At 36.8% G+C, this 20,248-nt stretch overlaps 1 long non-coding RNA gene across 1 annotated transcript; it reads right to left on the minus strand.

The window, feature by feature from the left end:
• Positions 1 to 5,539: 5,539 nt before the first annotated feature.
• LOC105750903 lies at positions 5,540 to 18,627 on the minus strand. The gene is made up of 3 exons (XR_001121284.2): positions 17,751 to 18,627; positions 6,913 to 6,998; positions 5,540 to 5,797 (listed from the first exon to the last, which is right to left on the minus strand). It is a non-coding gene; the product is annotated as an uncharacterized LOC105750903 (long non-coding RNA).
• Between the last annotated feature and the right edge of the window lie 1,621 nt (positions 18,628 to 20,248).

A 20,248-nucleotide genomic window follows, 5' to 3' on the forward strand; every position in this document is an offset into this window, starting at 1 on the left:
AAACTGATACGGCTGTGCCCATGACATCTTCATATTTCCTGAAGGGATAGAGAAAAAAAAACAGAGCCATAAGGGAAAAATACTCTAGAAGGTCACAGCAGTGCCTTTATGTCTAAAAACTGAGAACCTTGGAAAATCTGCTTTTGAATTGGGTGTCAAATTAATTCTCTTTGAGTTTTCCCCTATTGGCCCAAATGGGGGAATTGGAGAGAAGTGCCATTGTATTTAATCGTACCTAGTTTCTCAAAACAATAACTAAGCATTTATTAAGCACCTTCTCTGTGCTGGACATGGCTAGGTGCACAGAGACCCAACAAACCAATCCTTGTTCTCAAAGGCGTTTTCTTTTTGTGGGAGATGATGTGCACTGGGATGAGTTGGTGCAGAGGAACATGAATAGCTATTCATGTTCCAACAGCACCACATTGGGCAAGTAAGTATACTTAGCGAGGTTTGACTGAAGCTGCATTAAATTTCACAATTGGGGCAGCTGGAGGGAGTACTGGCCGGCCCTGGAGTCATGGGGACCTGGGGCAATCCACTGAACTCCGATTGCCTCACCCCCCCAAAAAAAATTTTCTCTTCATAATCTAATGGTGCTTTTTATAATCCGCCTAGTAACTCAAACACAGGCAAAGATATAAAGGGTAGGCCTGATCCTTGGCACATGCTTCCATGAGTGTGGCTGTGGCTGCCCATCCCTTAATTTTGAGTGTAACCTCTGGTGTAACCTTGAGTGACATTTGCCTTAACTTGCCTTTGTAGAGCCCTGAATCCTTTCTTCCCTGTCTTTTCTGCTTCAGACTCGCCTTTCTGCCGCTCGGGATGCTGTTTTTTAGTCTCTTCAGTCTCTTCCCCTTCTCAGCTTTCTATCTCTCCACCAATAGCTTTAACTTGGATGGGAAATGCCCTCTTCACTTGCCCCAGCTACTGCCACTTATAGCTGATCTTTCTTTTCTCCTTTCTAACCTTAGAGATTATCCCATCACTTTTTGTCATTTCTGTGGAATTGGACCCAAGATGATAACCCTTGAAGCTCTAAGAGATTCCACTTCCCTGGCTTTCTTTCTATTTAACTTATAACTCTGCCCAATATGGGCATTTTAAACTTGCTTGTTCTCAGGTCTCTCTTAGAACTCTTATTTAATATTCTGTTCCTAAACAGAATATTATCTCCCCTTAGGAGAGTTTATGCAAATGTTAGTCTCAAATTCCCAGTTAAGTCACTTGTCAACAAACTCCAGCTGTCCAAGACTTAGGTGTTCTCCACAGACAAGTTCCTCCTTCCTGTTGTTCTTCCAATTAGTGCCTTGAAATATTGAAATCCTATTTGACACCCCCCCCCCCCCCCACCCCCATACTTTACCTTTCTGAAGTGCCCATCTTACCTTGTCTACTTTTCTCCATGCTTTTAAGGTTTTATTACCTTGCATCATGAGAAAACACATTTTACTTGCTCTCCCATTTCTAAGTCTCCCTGTATCCTGAATAAGTTTTTTGGGTATATTTTTGATGGGGAAAGGGGCTGCTGGAAGAACCTGGACTATGATTTCAAGTTCTCTCCACTAATGTTGAATTCCTACAGCTTGGACACTGCAAAGTTAAGTGGTCCTTTTGTAGATGGGTTAGGCGTGTGGCTGGAATCCAGGTGATCTTGACTGAGGCCGCCCTCTCCACCCTGTTTTTCAGTTGATCTTCCTTAAATACCATTTTGAGCATTTCAGTCCTAAAAACAACCTCCTAGTAAGATGCAGTCCAGAGATCCCAAATTCCCCTTCAGAAGTCTGGTGCCTTGGGCTTCTCTTGCCTCTTGTCTGCCTCCTGTGACTCCTTCACCCCATCCCTATGTAGATCCATCTTCTGGGGCACATCCCAAACTCCAGATGGAAAGGAATCTCTGCCCCTAAACTTAAAAGACTTTATTATCTGCTATCCAGATAGTACTTATATCCAGCTTTATGGCATTATTACTTTATACACTTTTCTTTTAAAATCTTATCTCACCAAGATAAGCTCTTTAAACACTGAGGCTGTCTCATTGCTTTTTACTACTAGTAGGCTTTAATTGTTACTTGCCAGACTATAAGCTGCAAGAGAATGATCTAGAAGAAAATCTACCTTCCAAGTCTGGCACACCACTGAGTAGGGACCACTCGGAGCCTTGGCCTCTATGTAAAATGGGAGTAATAAATTGCCTTTCTTCAGAGGCTTGTAACAGGTACTTTTTAAAATCCAGAAAGTTTATTTTCGTGTTGCCTTCTTTATATTTTTTCTATCTGTGAAGGACTAATTAATCCTCTTGGGTTTTTTATTTTTCTTAGACTTTCCAATGTTTTTGCTAGCTAGTAGCTAGTTGTCTTGCTTTGCAGGCTTCATAAGTTTTACTTGTCCTAAAATCTTAGGCATCTGGCTTTCGTCCAGCAGATCTGAGCCTGGGAAGAAAGAACTAATAAGCAATTATTAAATGATGACACAAAAGTTTTGGCATGAATTTCTGTCTTTATCTGTACATGGAGACACTATTTGATATTACTTTGAGAACAACCAGTGCCCTATGAAAGATAACTTACTGATTAAATCACAATGGTTTTTCAATTCCAGGAAAAGCAAACTCCATATTTTACCTTATTTCCCATAAAGCTACCTAAATTTAAATTGGTTTGTATTTGAAGACATTCTTTTAGATAGTTTGGATACTTCTTTTCACTATATCTCTGATTCCTACTCATCAACATACTTTCCTTCCAAGGAAATGAGGATTTCGGTTGCTCTTTTTTTGTCAGCAAAAGAAATTTCTTTGAATTACATTTTTAGAAATTGATATGGTATTGATTCTGGTTTTTATGTCACCTTCATTTCCAAATAACCCTCCCTTCTCCACTCTTTAAGAATCACATATTTTATTGGATAACTTGCTGTCGAGGGGTGGGAGGAAAAGAGGGGGGGGGGGGAATTTTGAACACAAGGTTTTGCAAGGGTGAATGTTAAAAACTATATGCATGTGTTTTGAAAATAAAAGGCTTTATATTTAAAAAAAAAAAAAGAATCACATGACAGAATTAAAAAATGGAAAAAGACAGTTGAGCAAATAAAAATGTTGAGGTTCAGAGGAACCTCAGAATAATAGTATTCTGAGCAGATGACTCAGACATTTCCAAAGAAATCGGAAGTTTAGATATCCAAGTCAAGAGGCAAGGTTTTATTGCAATTGTATTGCTAATTAAAGTGGGCTAAGTTCCAAGAGAGAAAAATAGGAAAGAGCAAGAAGCAAGTAAATTTGTAGGGATTTGGGGGTACAGAATAAACAGAAGAGTAAATGATATGGGATTGGGTTTCACGTGGTAATGGGAGCTAACAACCCCCTTCTTATTTCATGATATTAAGAAAGGCTCCTTAGCAGCCCAGACTTTTAAGACAGCAAACCAGTCCTCCTAGAAGAATAGTTTAGTGGAATAAAATTATCAGCCCCAACTCCCTTTCACACACAGATTCTTCAAGGTTGAACCATATCTCTTCCAACAGCTATATTCCTGAGGTGATTAAATGTTCCTAAAGCCAAATGGCCTGGGGGTTGCTTGAAAAATATGGGATCCTTTGATCCAGCAGTGTTATTACTGGGCTTATATCCCAAGGAGATTATAAAGAAGGGAAAGGGACCTGTATGTGCACGAATGTTTGTGGCAGCCCTTTTTGTAGTGGCTAGAAACTGGAAACTGAATGGATGTCCATCAGTTGGAGAATGGCTGAATAAATTGTGGTATATGAATATTATGGAATATTACTGTTCTGTAAGAAATGACCAACAGGATGATTTCAGAAAGGCCTGGAGGGACTTACACGAACTGATGCTGAGTGAAATGAGCAGGACCAGGAGATCATTATATACTTCAACAATACTATATGATGACCAGTTCTGATGGACCAGGCCATCCTCAGCAACGAGATCAACCAAATCATTTCCAATGGAGCAGTAATGAACTGAACCAGCTATGCCCAGAAAAAGAACTCTGGGAGATGACTAAAAACCATTACATAGAATTCCCAATCCCTATATTTATGCCCACCTGCATTTTTGATTTCCTTCACAAGCTAATTGTACAATATTTCAGAGTCTGATTCTTTTTGTACAGCAAAATAATGTTTTGGTCATGTATACTTATTGTGTATCTAATTTATATTTTAATGTACTTAACATCTACTGGTCATCCTGCCATCTGGGGGAGGGGGTGGGGGGTAAGAGGTGAAAAAATGGAACAAGAGGTTTGGCAATTGTTAATGCTGTAAAATTACCCATGCATATATCCTGTAAATAAAAGGATATTAAATTAAAAAAAAAAAGAAAAAGAAAAATATGGGATCTCTCCTGCTATTGGAGTTTCCAATAAATTATTCCTACAACATTCCCAAGAACAGCACAGCATCATAGCCCACCCATCAATGAAGTCTGAGAGAATGTTAACATCACACTTCTATAAAGAAGGCAGAAAGACTGGGCCAAGCTTAAATCATAATGTTTTTGTTTTTGTTTTTTTAAGAAACAGAGCTGCCATTAATATTTTCCAATAAAAAAGTTCTTTTCCTTTTTACCCTGATCACCCCAGGAAGCAGACTGAATAGTGGTACTAATGGGTCAAAAGGTACAGTTTTATAACTCTAGGTATAATGAGCTCTCCAAAATGGGTGAATTAGTTTTTCAATTTTGCCATGTTTCCAATACTTGTCATTTTTCTCATATATAATTCTAGCCAATCTGATAGTTTAAGATAATGTCTCAAAATTGTTTTAATTTACATTTCATAATTATAGATAGTTTTTATTTCTTTATTCAAAAACTGCCTGTTCTTATACTTTATCAGTTGGGGGCTGACTCATATTCTTATAAATTTGACAAATTCTTTATATATTTAAGATACAAAACCTTTTATCTGAGAAAGTATCTATAAAAATTTTCTCCCAATTTCTCTGTTTTCCCTCTGAGATTGGCTATATTAGTTTTATTTGTACAACTTTTTAATTTAATGTAATTAAAATTCATTTTATACCTTACAATGCTCTCTTTTGTTCACTGATAAATTATTCCGCTAATCTACCTTTCTATGTCTTAGTCAATACAAAATAGTTTTGATAATTACTGCTTTATAGTTTGAAATCTGATGCTGCTAATCCTCTATTATTTTTTTTTCACTAATTCCTTTGATATTCTTGACCTTTTGTACTTTTCAAATGAATTGTTTTTATTTTTTCTAGCTCAGTAAAATTGTTTTTGGTAATTTAATTGGGATGGCATTTAATGAAGTAGGTAAAATTGTCACTTCTATTGTATTGTCTCTACCTACCCATGAACAATTAGTAATTCTCCAATTTCCCTTTTAATCTGATTTTTCTTGTACAACATGGTGTATATGGAAATATATTTAGAAGAATTGCACATATTTTATTTATTTTAGATTGCTGTCTTGAGAGGGCAAAAGGGAAAGAGAAAGAAAAATCTGGAACACAAGGTTTTGCAAAGGTGAATATTAAAACCTATCTTTTTATGTATTGGGGAAGGGGGGAAATACTATTTACAATTAGGAAAAAAAAACAAAACAGGAGTCTGGCTAAGTGCAAACCTTACTTCACCTTGGTGAATGTAGACTTACTTAGTTTGGACAGAGATACTATCTTACTAGACTGAAGTTTGTCCTTTTTATGTCAGGTCAGGTCTACTATGTTTCTATTAGATTGCAGTGTCAGATGAGATGAAGGAATAGTTTTTTTTGACTCCAAGTCATACCCATTTTTCTTCCTCTTCAACCTGGGTTTTAAAAGACAAAGAGTAAAGCACAAGAATTATAATGCAATAATGTTTGATATTGTAACTTCATTATCAAATCTAGGTATCCAAATATGTAAGTGCACAAATAAAGAAAATTAGCAAAGAGGAAACAAACAAAAAATAACATTCCAAGTGTATACTTATAAATAAGCCTGGTATTTGTTGATCGTTAGCCCCACTCCCAAAAGGTATGTATATTGACTTTATCATGCATTTATAAAAAAAAAAAAAAATCTAAAAAGCAAATTTCCCTACTACTGAGCATAGACTCTAGAAAAATAAAAGATATAAGCAACAATCCAATAAATACAGAAATATTCATAGAAGCACCCAAGAGTGGCAAAGAGATGGCAGTCAACAAATGGCCCAAACAGTGTTCTATTCAATGGGAATACAAACTAAAAGATAAGACGATTCCTCTTCTCAGAAGTTTATATTTAGTTTTATATTTCTCCTGTTCATACACACACCCATGTATATATAAATGTGTGTGCACATATATGTATGTGTATAATCATATTTTTTAAAAAACATTTAAGGTAGCTTTGGGAGGAGGGGAGGCAGGGAAAGACCAGGGAGGGAAGTCCTTCAGCAGGTGGCATTTGAGCTGAGATTTGGGGGGGTGAAAGAGGGTGGGGCAGTGTTTGAGATGCAGAAATAAGAACACAGTATTCCAGGCAATAGGGGCATTCAATGAAAAAACACCAAGACTGAAATAAAATGTATGAGAAATACAAAGTAAATGTCAAATCAATCATTGAATCGCTAAAAGTGGGAGGGGGAGGGGGAAAGTAACATGAATATAATGAATTAAAATGGTTCAGTAAGAAATTATAAATGAGAAATTCAGAGATACATGAGATTTTTATGAACTAATGCAAAGCAAAATTATCAAAACCAAAGAATAATATATACAAGGATGACAACAATGTAAATGTTTGTTCATGTTTGTTAATGTTTGTTCACAGCAAAAATGACAAATTTAAATAAAGGTGACAACTTTTAAGGAATTATTTCCCATATTTAAGATTTTAGAAACTTCAAATTCAGCCTTTTAGCAAAATAATTTTAGTAGAAGTAGTTACCATACTGACCTCAGGAGCCTATCAGTGGATCTATCTAAATCAACTGTATAACCACTTCATATTCTTCTATATCCTGACTCAATTTCCCAGAAAGACTGAAAGACACAGAAAAATTTAATTTTTTTTTTTGTTGGAAAAGCAATTTAAGCTTTCAAGCATTCTGTTTCAAGGAGGACTGCTATCTTTTTTTTTTTTTTATGGTCACCCTATTTCTACTGATTCTTATCCCCCTGTTCCCTACTTTTCAATTGATTCTCCTTTCCTTTTAGGTTTTATTAGTTGCTTTTTTCTCTCCAGCCTTTTTCTGGTTATATATTTCTCTCCTCTTTTTTTCCTCCCAGTAAAATAAATTCTTCTTCTCTTCCTCTTCAACTTAAACTTCTTCCTTAGTTTTTAAATTTCATTTTTTGTACCCCATTCCAAAGAGAATTTTTCTCAGTTCATTATTCTTCTTTTTCTTTATTCTAGATCCTTATTCTTTGATTCATGACCTTTATAATTATCTGATCTTTTCTGTAATCTTCATCAAAATTTTCTAAGGTCTCTATTCTAGGCCCTCCCCTTGAGGCACTTTTTCTCATTTTGAGAACAATGCCGGTTACTGAGTCAGAAAATATTGCTCCTTGATAAGGCTCCTTTAGTACCATGTCTGATAAAGCAGCTCACAAGTGACCTATACCATTATCTTGAACTTTTTTTCTACATTTTCTAGGAAATCTTCTGTGTCCATGCTATCTCTTCAATTTCTCCCAGATGTTGTTGATGTGATATCACTTCTAGGGGACACAGCAATAATTTTAAGGTGCTTCTGTTCTAACAATCTATCAGTGATTCTAAATCTTCTGGCTTTGGAATCTGTGATCCTGAGGCCCTCTGATCTAAGAATGCTTTAGGGAAGATAGACTAGTGATCCTGAAACAATTGTTCTTACAGTGTCTGTCAATGATTTCAAGTTTTGTGGCTTTAGGATAGTCCTAGGTCTGCTGGTCAGTGATAACCAGATTCCTGAGACCACTCCTCAGTTCTACCTCTACAACATAAAATTAGCATATCAATGACATGAAGAACTGGATAAATATGTTTCCTTCCAGTTTCTTGCTAAATTCTTGAACATTTAGCCTGCTTCAATTGGCATTATAATTACAATAAACTTCACACCCTCTTGAGTTGGATATGGATTCAAGTCTGCAAATTCTTTTGAGACGCCTCTGGACACCAGTCTGTGACCCCCAACCTTTTGGTGGGGGTCCTTTCTCAACCTCAACATTCCAACTCCTGCCCCTAAGGATGAGTAGACTTTTCAAGTACCAAGTGTCCCAAGTCTCATCCAATGTAAGATCTTCATTTCTATTTACCAACCAGCTCTCTTCACCCACAGAAGCATCCATTAATTGAACCCTCTCCCAACTTCAAAGTAAGCCTCCTTTCCCTTTTCAGTCTTTCCCTCCTCCTCTCCCATCCACCAGATTAACTTCCCTTTCTTTGCTAGCTCTGGATTTGACCCAAGGACATCCCTCATTTCTGTTCATGTCCCTCTTCCCCCTTCCTTCTTATATGCCCTTTTATATTGTAATGCCCTAAAAGTAAAACATAGATTCACTTCAGGGAGGGTATTATCAGGTTCTGTTCATAATGTCCTTGTCCACCTCTTCACTATTACCTCAGCCAGATTTTTGTTTTCACCCCTTTTTGTATACATTGAGAAAGCAGTTTTTTAATGTCTCTTGCTGCCCTTACTGATCACTCTTCCTGCTTTTCTGTTCTGTGGGATATTTGAGAAGCAAAAAATTCCTTTAGTTTCAGTCTTATTTTTAAAAGATGTTTCAAATACAGCTTTATTATTAAACATCTATCTTTTGTCCAGTATGGTTAAACTCAGATTTGTAGATACATTACCCTAAGATGCATCTGAAGCACCGTGATCATTCAGAACACATTATTCCACTCTCACCCTTTTTCTAATGGATACAGATTAGTCTTGCATTATTTAAATATCCTTTCCTTTGTATCTGAAGATCATTCTCCTGATAGCTTAGAAAATTTGTTTCTGAATTAAACTCAGAAATTTAATCACTATATGTCTAGGAGTTTGCAGTCTGGTTTTGTTTTTACATTTTCATTTTCCTGGAAGCAATCCGTGAATTTTTTCAAATAGAATTTCATTTCCTATGTTTAGAAGTTCCAGGCAGTTTTCTTTATTTCCTTCATTATGTTAAGGTTTTGTTTTTTTTTTTTTTTTTTTTTGGGGGGGGGGTTTGAATGTAAATGAATAAGCAAGGGAGGGAGGGCTTTGCAAGGTGGTCCTCTTCTAGCAGGAAGAACAAATAATCTGAATGGGAGCTGTCCCTCTGAGAACTGGACAACCCAGTGAACTTCTTTCCTTCCTTGATGTCTCTGGGGTTCATGGATTAAATTTCTTTCTTAAGGACCATGCCTTATTCTCAAGTCATGCTGGCTCTCCTTGATTGGCCAATAAAAGGTCCCAGGCTAAGCCCCACTGGATCTTTCTTTTGGCCCCAGAGTTCATGTAATTAGCAGTTACTGCTATTTTGACCAGAAACTTTGAGATTCTTCCCCTCTCAGATTGTTGGGGTTTTTTAAATAAGACAACTCTGCTTAATTTCTTTCTTACCTAGCCTTAATGATGGAATGAGCAGTTGCTTCAATCAAACTGAGACGTGTTGAACATCTTAATGTAAAAAGACTAAGGTCTCCCATTACAATCCAGGGCCCTCACCAAGTGTTGTGCCACAGTTCCCTTTTATTGCCCTGACTCAGTTTCCCTAACTGTCCTGCCTTATTACCCTTGGTTGCAAGCCCCTCCTAATCATTAGGATTGATATAATTTAGAGCTAGTTACTCTAAGGTTATACATTGTAAATAAGTAAACTCAAGATAAGGGGGAGTTAAGACTTGCTAGCTCCTAACTCCTCCCAAGTCATCAAGAATATATGGTCCTCAAAAAAAAAAAACAAAACAAAAAAAAAAGAATATATGGTCCTCACCCCCCACCCTGTCAGAACCAGGTTAATAGTCCCTTCACAATCTCAGTGTTCAGACTCTGCCCCTGCCTCAGTCTACCCTGCTTGCTTGGAGCCACAATCCTTACAATCCCTCCTCTTTTATTTATTAATCTTTGAAGATCCCTCACACTATTTTTGATACATTTTCTCAACCATCTTGTTCTCAGTCTCCAATGTCTAAATGTACTTCCTCTCCAGGTTGCTCAATCTTTCTTCTATGGAAATCCCCAATCTTGTCCCTGAGATTAAATATTCTCTATAAAATCTATTTATGGGCCACTTTCCTCTGGGTCAGCTCACCACAGCATTGTGATTTACAGTATTTCCTTTCCCCCATACCATGTGGTATCTCTCCTAACTCCAATATGCCTTCTTAATATAACGTGGGAGGGGGACCCTGAAACTGTGTCCCCTTTAATCTGTAAAAGGGTGATTTGGGGTCTCAAGCTCTCCCCTGGGAAAAGCATACCTTTCCCAGACAATACTTTACTCAAGTTAAGTGGTCTCACAGTTGGAGATCTCGGCCTGATAGCCTTACTGAGTGGCTCAAACTCCCAGTTAAGTAATCTTACTCAATTTTAAATTGAATTGAAAAATCAGTCTCAGGAATTGGTCCCTTTCTCCAGGCCAAAGATCAAAGCAAGCCCAATATATCTAGGGCTACATGCCCAGATATCTTTGCAGATATTTTAACAGACTTTGCCCACTGGTGAAGATATTATCTTCTCAGTGTTAACCTCTGCTATCTTCCTAAGAGGACCTTTTGCCCACTGAGAAGTCTGTCTTCCTAGCAAGGTGGCTTCTCAGTGCCAATAAATCCCTTTTTGACCCACAGATTCCGGGTTTACAAATTCTCTAGTATAGGACCTTTGGGATTTCGCACCCCAATTCTTCTCACCACTAACACAAACTGACCTCACTTCTCCTTCTTACAACTAACTCTTCAGGTTGCTCAGTCCCTTTCAGGATTTAGCCTGCCAGCTAAGGGAATACTCCAACCTCATGCGGTGCTTCCTTTCTCCTGGGTAATTTTGAGTTCCATTGAGGAACTTGTACAAGTCCTTTCCTTGCTAAGTCTATAATAAATCCAGTGCCTTTGTCATCTGATTAGTAATTATTGCAACCTGGCCTAGAATCTAATGAGCCTATTCAACATTCAAATTGGGATTCTGTCACTTATCTGGAGGCATCATCCCAACCATTTGTGTCCTTAGTAATTAGGGATACAAATAAAAATCCCTATCTGCAACAACCAAAATACTAAAAGAAACAGATATATCCATCTAGCAACAGATAGATGACTAGGCCAAATATTCATTTATTTACTTATTTAGAATATAATGACCACATTTGCAGGTAAGAAAATGCAAGATTTTACATCCACTAAACACTTAATCTGATTATAGAAATTTACCATAAGAGGAAAAAACAGGGAAAAGATTATAATCAAAAACTGATTCTTAAGGTCTCAGCTTGAAAGTGCGCAGATGAGAAGATAAAGGATACTTAGCTCAGTTTAATATTTCCACCTTATAGCCAGACTCAAGAATAATCGGGAGGGTTCTTGTTCAGAAGACCATCACTAGAAAACTGAGTCAGAAGGATCTCACCTTAAGGAGAGGTCAAGGTTTTCCTTCTAACTCTTGCCCAGATGCTAACTTCTACTTGTAAAAATTCAGGAGCACATTGATTTCAGTAGCTTGTAGCATATTCCCTTCAGATTGTGGATTACTGGTTTAATGATCCATCAGACAATCATATCTTTATTCAAAACTCCAAATAATATCAACTACAGTCCCAAGAGATGTCATCTCAGATATCAAGTCTTATTAATCAAAACTTCAGGTGAATTTAGCTCTCAAGGATCACATATCCAAAATAAGTATTGACTATACCTACTTACATTGATAACAGTAAGATTCATCAGGAGAAAGTTCACAGTTTATCTTCATATCTAAGTAGACGGATTTTCAATTCAACATTACACAAATCATTTTACTTTAAGATGCTAAATAACCAATATATATCAAAACATATTCAGGTATTAACCATGTTCAGTTCAAAGGGACAAAGATAGATTATCGTTCTCAGAATTTCCCTAAACAATGGGAACAGCTTTAAAACGATTCAATACAACCAATTAAAATTCACATAAAATATAGAATATACTGTCCTAATTTCACATTAAAAAAATCCTATCAGAATTAACATTAATAATTTCTTCATCCTAAAAAATGTTAATTCAACTTCCTCCAATTGAGGAGTCCCTATAAAATATAAACAGGAACAGCATCAATATTGTTAAAAAATTTTTCAAAGCACAAACATTTTAACCTCCCACCAAAACATTCCTAATTTCAAAGTCAAATTTAAAAGCTATAAATTGTCCTTAACAATCCATTCTTGAAAAACTGGAAACTGAATGGATGTCCATCAGTTGGAGAATGGCTGAATAAATTGTGGTATATGAAAATTATGGAATATTACTGTTCTGTAAGAAATGACCAACAGGATAATTTCAGAAAGGCCTGGAGAGACTTACACGAACTGATGCTGAGTGAAATGAGCAGGACCAGGAGATCATTATATACTTCAACAACAATACTATATGATGACCAGTTCTGATGGACCAGGCCATCCTCAGCAACGAGATCAACCAAATCATTTCTAATGGAGCAGTAATGAACTGAACCAGCTATGCCCAGAAAAAGAACTCTGGGAGATGACTAAAAACCATTACATTGAATTCCCAATCCCTATATTTATGCCCACCTGCATTTTTGATTTCCTTCTCAAGCTAATTGTACAATATTTCAGAGTCTGATTCTTTTTCTACAGCAAAATAACGTTTTGGTCAGGTATACTTATTGTGTATCTAATTTATATTTTAATATATTTAACATCTACTGGTCATCCTGCCATCTAGGGGAGGGAGTGGGGGGATAAGAGGTGAAAAATTGGAACAAGAGGTTCCAGCAATTGTTAATGCTGTAAAGTTACCCATGTATATACCCTGTAAATAAAAGGCTATTAAATTAAAAAAAAAAAACAAAAAACACAATCCATTCTTGAGATTCTACCACAGGTCCTTCAAGTCTGGTTTTCTTAGCCTCCAGAGTTCAGTCTCAATCATCTGTAACATATGGTAAGATTTTTCCCACTCTGCTTCTTCCAGGACTTAGTAAGCATTCACTCTCCTACAAACTGCAAACTCCAAAGGTGTTCTCTGGATTAGTAATCCTTGTTTCCTAAAGGCTAAGAAGAAAGGATGGGAACATAGCCAGTATATAATTTAAAAAAAACAAAAAAAAAAAAAAAAAAAAAAAAAAACTTATCCTTTGTTTCAAAAGAGGATCTTTTTTTTTTTTTTTTTTTTTTCCCCCTTCTCATATAAAAGTAAACTAAACAGCATCTCATATGGGAAAAATCCCAGGTCACTTCTGGGAACAGTCCTAATTCTTCTAACAAAGCAATAGGCAAACATTTAGTCCAAGACAATTTAGTCTCTAATATCAATTTAATAATCTGTTTCTTAAGAATCTGATTTATTATTCTCAATTTCCTTGATGAGGGCAGTTGCCCAGGTGTATGGAATTGCCATTCAATTTGCAATCCCTCCCCATTAGTTTTTATAAGACTTTAGAAGTCTTTAGAAGTATGTTCTATTATCAGAATCAATAATCTACCAATGCATACTTAGATATAATTTGTTCCAATGTTATTCCACTAACCCTTCTTAAAGCAGCAGAGCTCAAGGAAAAACTTCTACCCATGTCCTATATTTCAATTTCCCCACTGTTGTCATTTCATTAAAACCTAACCTAAATATTTTAGAGCCAGTGGATGCCCATCTGTTGGAGAATGGTTGAATAAACTGTGGTATATGAATGTTGTGGAATATTATTGTTCGGTAAGAAATGACCAACAGGATGATTTCAGAAAGGCCTGGAGAGACTTACAAGAACTGATGCTGAGTGAGATGAGCAGGGCCAGGAGATCATTAGACAATAGCATATGATGACCAATTCTGATGGACCTGGCCATCCTCAGCAATGAGATGAACCAACTCAGTTTCAATGGAGCAGTAATGAACTGAACCAGCTACACCCAGAGAAAGAACTCTGGGAGATGACGAAGAACCATTACATTGAATTCCTAATCCCTATATTTTTGCCCACCTGCATCTTTGATTTCCTTCACAGGCTAATTGTACACCATTTCAGAGTCCGATTCTTTTTATACAGCAAAATAACGGTTTGGACACGTATACTTATATTGTATTTAATTTATACTTTAATAGATTTAGCATGTATTGGTCATCCTGCCATCTGGGGGAAGGGGTGGGGGGAAGGAGGGAAAAATTGGAACAAAAGGTTTTGCAATTGTCAATGCTGTAAAATTACCCATGCATATAACTTGTAAATAAAAAGCTATTAAAAATTTTAAAAAATAATATTCTTTAAAAAAATTTCTATATATATATATATATATATATATATATATATATATATATAGATAGAGAGAGAGAGAGAGAGAGAGAGAGAGAGAGAGAGAGAGAGAGAGAGAGAGAGAGAGAGAGAGAGCGCGCTTTTTATTGACAGAACATAGGCATAGGTAATTTTTCAACATTGACCCTCGCAAACACTTCTTATCCAGTGTTTCCCTTCCTTCTGTCCATCTCCTCCCCTAGATGGCAGGCAATCTCATACATGTTAAACATGTTAAAGTACATAAGATTAATATTCTGAAGAGCTTTTTTGAGATTCAAAAAGGATCCCAAAAGTCTCAAGGAATTTCAAAAGAATTTCCTGACTTGAACCAATCACCAAGTCAAGGATCAAAGTTTATTGTAACTATAATGCCAATTGAAGTGGGCCAAGTTCCAAAATGATTTAGCGAAGAACCAGGAGCAAGAAGATAAATTTATAGGAAAAAGATGAGAGATCAGGTGTTTCTTGTTACGGATATGCTAATTTTATGGCTTAGAGTAAAAATTGACCAGTTGTCTTAAGAGATAGAGTTGAAGAGGCCATTTGGTATGGACCTCATTATTATCTCAGAAACTTTGTTATCACAGATTATTATCCAAAAGCCAGCATTATTTGTGCAACTACAGCACTCCCAAGGTTTTTGCTGCCACATTTCCCATAGAAGCTGTACCCCAAAAAGCTCTGGACTACATTTCACAAAATTTTTTATTTTATTTTTTTATTATAGCTTTTTATTTACAAGTTATATGCATGGATAATTTTTCAGCATTGACAATTGCCAAACCTTTTGTTCCAATTTTTCCCCTCCTTCTCCCTACCCCTTCCCCAGATGGCAGGTTGACCAATACATGTTAAATATGTTAAAGTAAAAAATAAATATGATATAAGTATACATGTCCAAACAGTTATTTTGCTGTACAAAAAGAATAAGACTTTGAAATAGTATACTATTAGCCTGATTTCACAAAATTTATACCACACATCCATCTGGGCTGACAAAATGTTAAAAGCACAGCTCATACTATTTTTTACAAATTACCGAATATACAATTAACAAGCAACATAATACCTTAAATATATTTTATCTGATTAGGAAATAAAAACATGTGACCTGTTTAGGTAAGTTAGCAGAGAACCAAAATTTTTAACTTTAAATTTCTAGTAACAATACTTCAATATCAATGCACACATATTTTTAAAATCTCATGCCAGAATAAACAAGTTCATAATTTTAGCATGTAGTAGTTAATAGTAATAGTTAATAGTAATTCTCATACAATTTCAGGATCAGAATTCCAATTTAAAAACATACAACCCCAAAATTTAAGGTGGCAGAAAATTGGTCTTTCAAGTTCATAGGGCTTTAAGAAATTGGGGGAAGAGATGAGAGAAATTTGGACCCAGGTGTCTGGCCTACAGGTTTGTGACCCAGTGACTAGCCCATCCTCTATGCCAGAAATGGGGGGCATGTCAAAGATGATGGGGTACCAGCACAAACAGAAGAATTCAGGTCAGCCAGGGACACCATCCTAGCCAAGATTGATTCCACAGATTTGAGAATGTGATCTTTTCCTTCTATAAATTTTTTTTCCCCTGTAAGCCTCAAGTTTTGGCCCTCATAAAGCTTTTAATCCAAGTAAATTAGGCCTACTTAAAAATACCCAACTTATGGAGGGGAATGTGGGAAAACAGGGACACTGATACATTGTTGGTGGAATTGTGAACACATCCAGCCATTCTGGAGAGCAATTTGGAACTATGCTCAAAAAGTTATCAAACTGTGCTTACCCTTTGATTCAGCATTGTTACTACTGGGCTTATACCCCAAAGATCTTAAAGGAGGGGAAGGGACCTGTATGTGCACGAATGTTTGTGGCAGCCCTTTTTGTAGTGGCTAGAAACTGGAAACTGAGTGGACGCCCATCAACTGGAGAAAGGCTGAATAAATTGTAGTATATGAATATTATGGAATATTATTGTTCTGTAAGAAATGACCAACAGGGTGATTTCAGAGAGGCCTAGAGAGACTTACATGAACTGATGCTGAGTGAAACGAGCAGGGCCAGAAGATCATTATATACTTCAACAACACTATATAATGACCAATTCTGATGGATCTGGCCCTCTTCAGCAATAAGATGAACCAAATTAGTTCCAATGGAGCAGTAATGAACTGAACCACCTACGCCCAGTGAAAGAGAAGACTAAGAACCATTACACTGAATTCCCAATCCTTATATTTTTGCCCACCTGCATTTTTTTATTTCCTTCACAGGCTAATAGTACACTATTTCAGTCAGATTCTTTTTGTACAGCAAAATAACGGTTTGGTCATGTATACTTATTGTGTATCTAATTTATACTTTAATATATTTAATATCTACTGGTCATCCTGCCATCTGGGGGAGAGGGTGGGGAAGGAGGGGAAAAATAGGAACAAAAGGTTTGGCAATTGTCAATGTTGTAAAATTACCCATACACATGACTTGTAAATAAAAAGCTATGAAATTAAAAAAAAAAAAAAAAAAAAAAAAAAGAATTGATTTGAGCAAAATCTTATGAAAATTTTTTAAAAATTACCCAACTTAATTTAACTAATAGACAATGTCAAAAAACTTAAAACAGTCTCAAAACCCCCAGAATCTGCTAAAAAAAAAAAAAAAAAAAAAATGTTTTTTAACTGTGTAACTTGAACTATTTCTGTAGATTCAAATTGGCCAGTTCTAGGTCCACAGAAAAGTCTGATTTTTTTTTTTCTTTTTTAGTGTGGCAGTTAAAAACTTTCCCTATTTCAGAATTATTCCTTCCTCTTTCTAGCTAAAAGCTATTTGCATAAATCTAATTAGGTGCAAAAACAAACACTTTAAATTCCAAACAGCCAGATCTTTTACTTTGTAATTCAGCCAACTTAGAAAAATTTCCTTCTAAAAAAGAGGGTTCTGGCTGCCAAAGTCTTAGGAGCAGAGGGCTGTAAGGAAGACTCCTTTGAATTTACACCCAACCCTCGGCATAAACAGTTCCTCCTGGTGAGTTAGGGACCTGTCCAAATGTCTAATCTCTATATATACATTTTGGTACTTCATCCCAATTCTTCCTAAAGAGCTATACCAGATAAACCTAGAACCACCTAAAATTCACAATATCTTATCCTCTTAAAGGAAGACTCGCCCCATTTTACTGGATGAAAACAAGAGAATCCTCTAACCATTTAGGTTTTTCCCAATATCCAGATGGCTCACCAGTTGCTTGGCAGAGGAAAGTCCTCTTACTCAAACTTAGCGTATCTCCTCCTCCTCGCCAGTTATTGCCTTTACCTAGATTGTACACAATTTACCTGACAAACTTCTCAGTTGGCTCATCTTCTGGCTTGAATTAATCCTCTTTGCTAGCCCACTTAATTTTTGCTTGCTCGGGAGTATCTCTCTTCCGGCTTTTACCTATTGGAAACAGAAGTTCCTTGAGCCAAGTCCAAGAGCCACTGGAAAACTCCCCATAAGGCACCCACCCAAGGACAGGAAAGATCCCTTCATGAACAGGAAATATCTCTGACTGAGCCCCTGATCTGAGTGGGCCAGTATCAACCATAAAAACAAGCAAAGGCTCTCAGAGTAGGAAAAAGCAAAAAGAACAACTCCCATCTGACATGGTATTTTTTTTTTTTTTTTTAACTGAGAAAGTAAAAACTGCAAAAGATCAAATTAAATAGCCTGAAAGCAGAAGCCCCCACACCCTTGTAAGGCCTTTTCTCGATTGTTTGGGAGAGTCCAGGTTTACATTCTTATCAGGGTTATCTATACTAGAAACAAAAGAATAACTTGCCTTTTAAAAAGGTACTTAAATGCTAATAAAGAGGTGGTGGGAAACCAAAGGGAAGGCACACCTACCTGGAACTTTTTTTTTTTTAAGTTATACCTCTACTTTTATTATAAAGTCTCAAGACACAATTAAAGTATAGTTTAAGGCTACATTCCTATCAGAATCTTAACTCAGTTCATTCCATATAGCCTCCAATGCTAACGAATAAAAAGTATCCACATTTTCTTGTTTTTTATGACTTACTATAATGAAATACTACACACTTGTATTATTTAAAATATATTTTTTAAAAAATTGTACTGAAAAAGCCAGTCAGTCTGACTTAATGTAGACAGCTGACCTTATGTAATGCCGGAGAAACTGGGCAAGACAGAGATTAGGTTCCAATTTAATAGTTTATTAAATGGAGAGAGATACTGGGACCAATGGATCCATGTTTGGGTCCCAGGGCTGGACAATACTATCATCTCAAAGAATCTAGCCCTAAGCATCAGACAGCAAGCTTTTTTATAGGATAACAAGAACAATGACATAATGGGGGAGGTACCTGGGTGGGGGTAACCTAATGGGAGGAGGCACCTAAGATGACACAATGGAGGGAGGTACCTGATATTCTAATGATGTCTAAAATGGATAAAGATCTTTATCCCATTAAAAATTAAGAGGGAATAAGTATAGCCTAAAGTCTAAGATAGAAGACTTTTATCCTAGCAAACATTAAGAGGGAATGGTTATAACCTGAGGCAGAGTAATTTAATCAAACTTTAAGAGGGAAAGGTTATAGCCTGAAGCAGATAGGACAAAGGGGAAACTAGGTCAGAACATCTAAAGGGAACTGTGGCACAACACTCGGAGCCAGGAAAACTGGTTTCTTCCAAATATTGGTTCTGTTTCTTTGAGAAATTACTTCTCTCTCTGGGCTCCAGGTCAATCTCCTTAACAAAAAGTGGCAGAACAGGTATGGATTTGCATTGGGAGAGGAAGTTCATCACCCACAGTTTCCTATCCAGTCTAAAAACCAAAAGAAAATATCCGACTTCCTCTCTCCCTCTATCACTATTCTGCAACAAGATCATACCTGAGGCTTTCATTAATAATCCTATTACACTGAAATGATTTTAGGTCCTAATCTCATTCCCCCAATTTTACAGATTAGGAAACAGGCCCAAAGGTGATTGAACTTTCTTTGACAGGACAAGAATCCAGTCTTCCAATTGCCAGTGCCTTTTTTCAGACTTTAGTCTAAGAAAGACAGTTGCAGCCATAGATTTGTTCCTTCTAACAAGGCAGACAAATATACATGGGAACACAGAACTGAGATCAGGGGGCCCCGGACAGCAGGAGTTATAAAAATAAAAGTTACAAGGTGGGGATAATCCATAATGGTCTGATCAGGTTATCAAGACAAAAATCACAGGTCAGGGCTGGGGACAATCACATGATGTGTATCATGGCCATCTCAGGTTTGATCACCCGGCTGGAGGTTGACGTGAACCAGTTTGAGTTGGTTCTGTGGCGTGGCAGGGGAGTTCTGGGTTCAGCGTGTGACATCAAGGAATTTCTAATCTGCCCGGCTCAAGGAATGCTCAGTTGGTCCCCTGCTAGGCCAATTTTGATCAGCAGCCCCTCCTCCTCTGATAGCAGGGATGTGAGAAAATCAAGGTGGTGAGGGAGTATCATTAACTGCCACTGTTTCCCCGTTCTTTCTATGACACTACTCTCTTAGAGGAAACCTGTCCAGAAAAACCTGCATGTGGACCAGCAATCTTTCTCATGAGGCTGAAGCTTCCCAAGGCATTAGAGAAGCGATAGTGTCTTATTTTCTCTCTGCATCTGCCTTCCTCTTGGTAGAAGACTCAGTAGAGCTCAGGGCCGATCAATAACTGTCTTGCCTGTTCTAGAGACTTCAAATAGTTCCCTAAAGATAATTTCCATCATAACGTGCTGAGCTTCTCATATCCTGTTCTTTTCACCAACCCCAGAAAGCATGCTGCTGTAGAGAGGGTATTGGCTTTA

This window comes from Sarcophilus harrisii, chromosome 6, assembly GCF_902635505.1.
Source record: "Sarcophilus harrisii chromosome 6, mSarHar1.11, whole genome shotgun sequence".
Taxonomy (NCBI): Eukaryota; Metazoa; Chordata; class Mammalia; order Dasyuromorphia; family Dasyuridae; genus Sarcophilus; species Sarcophilus harrisii.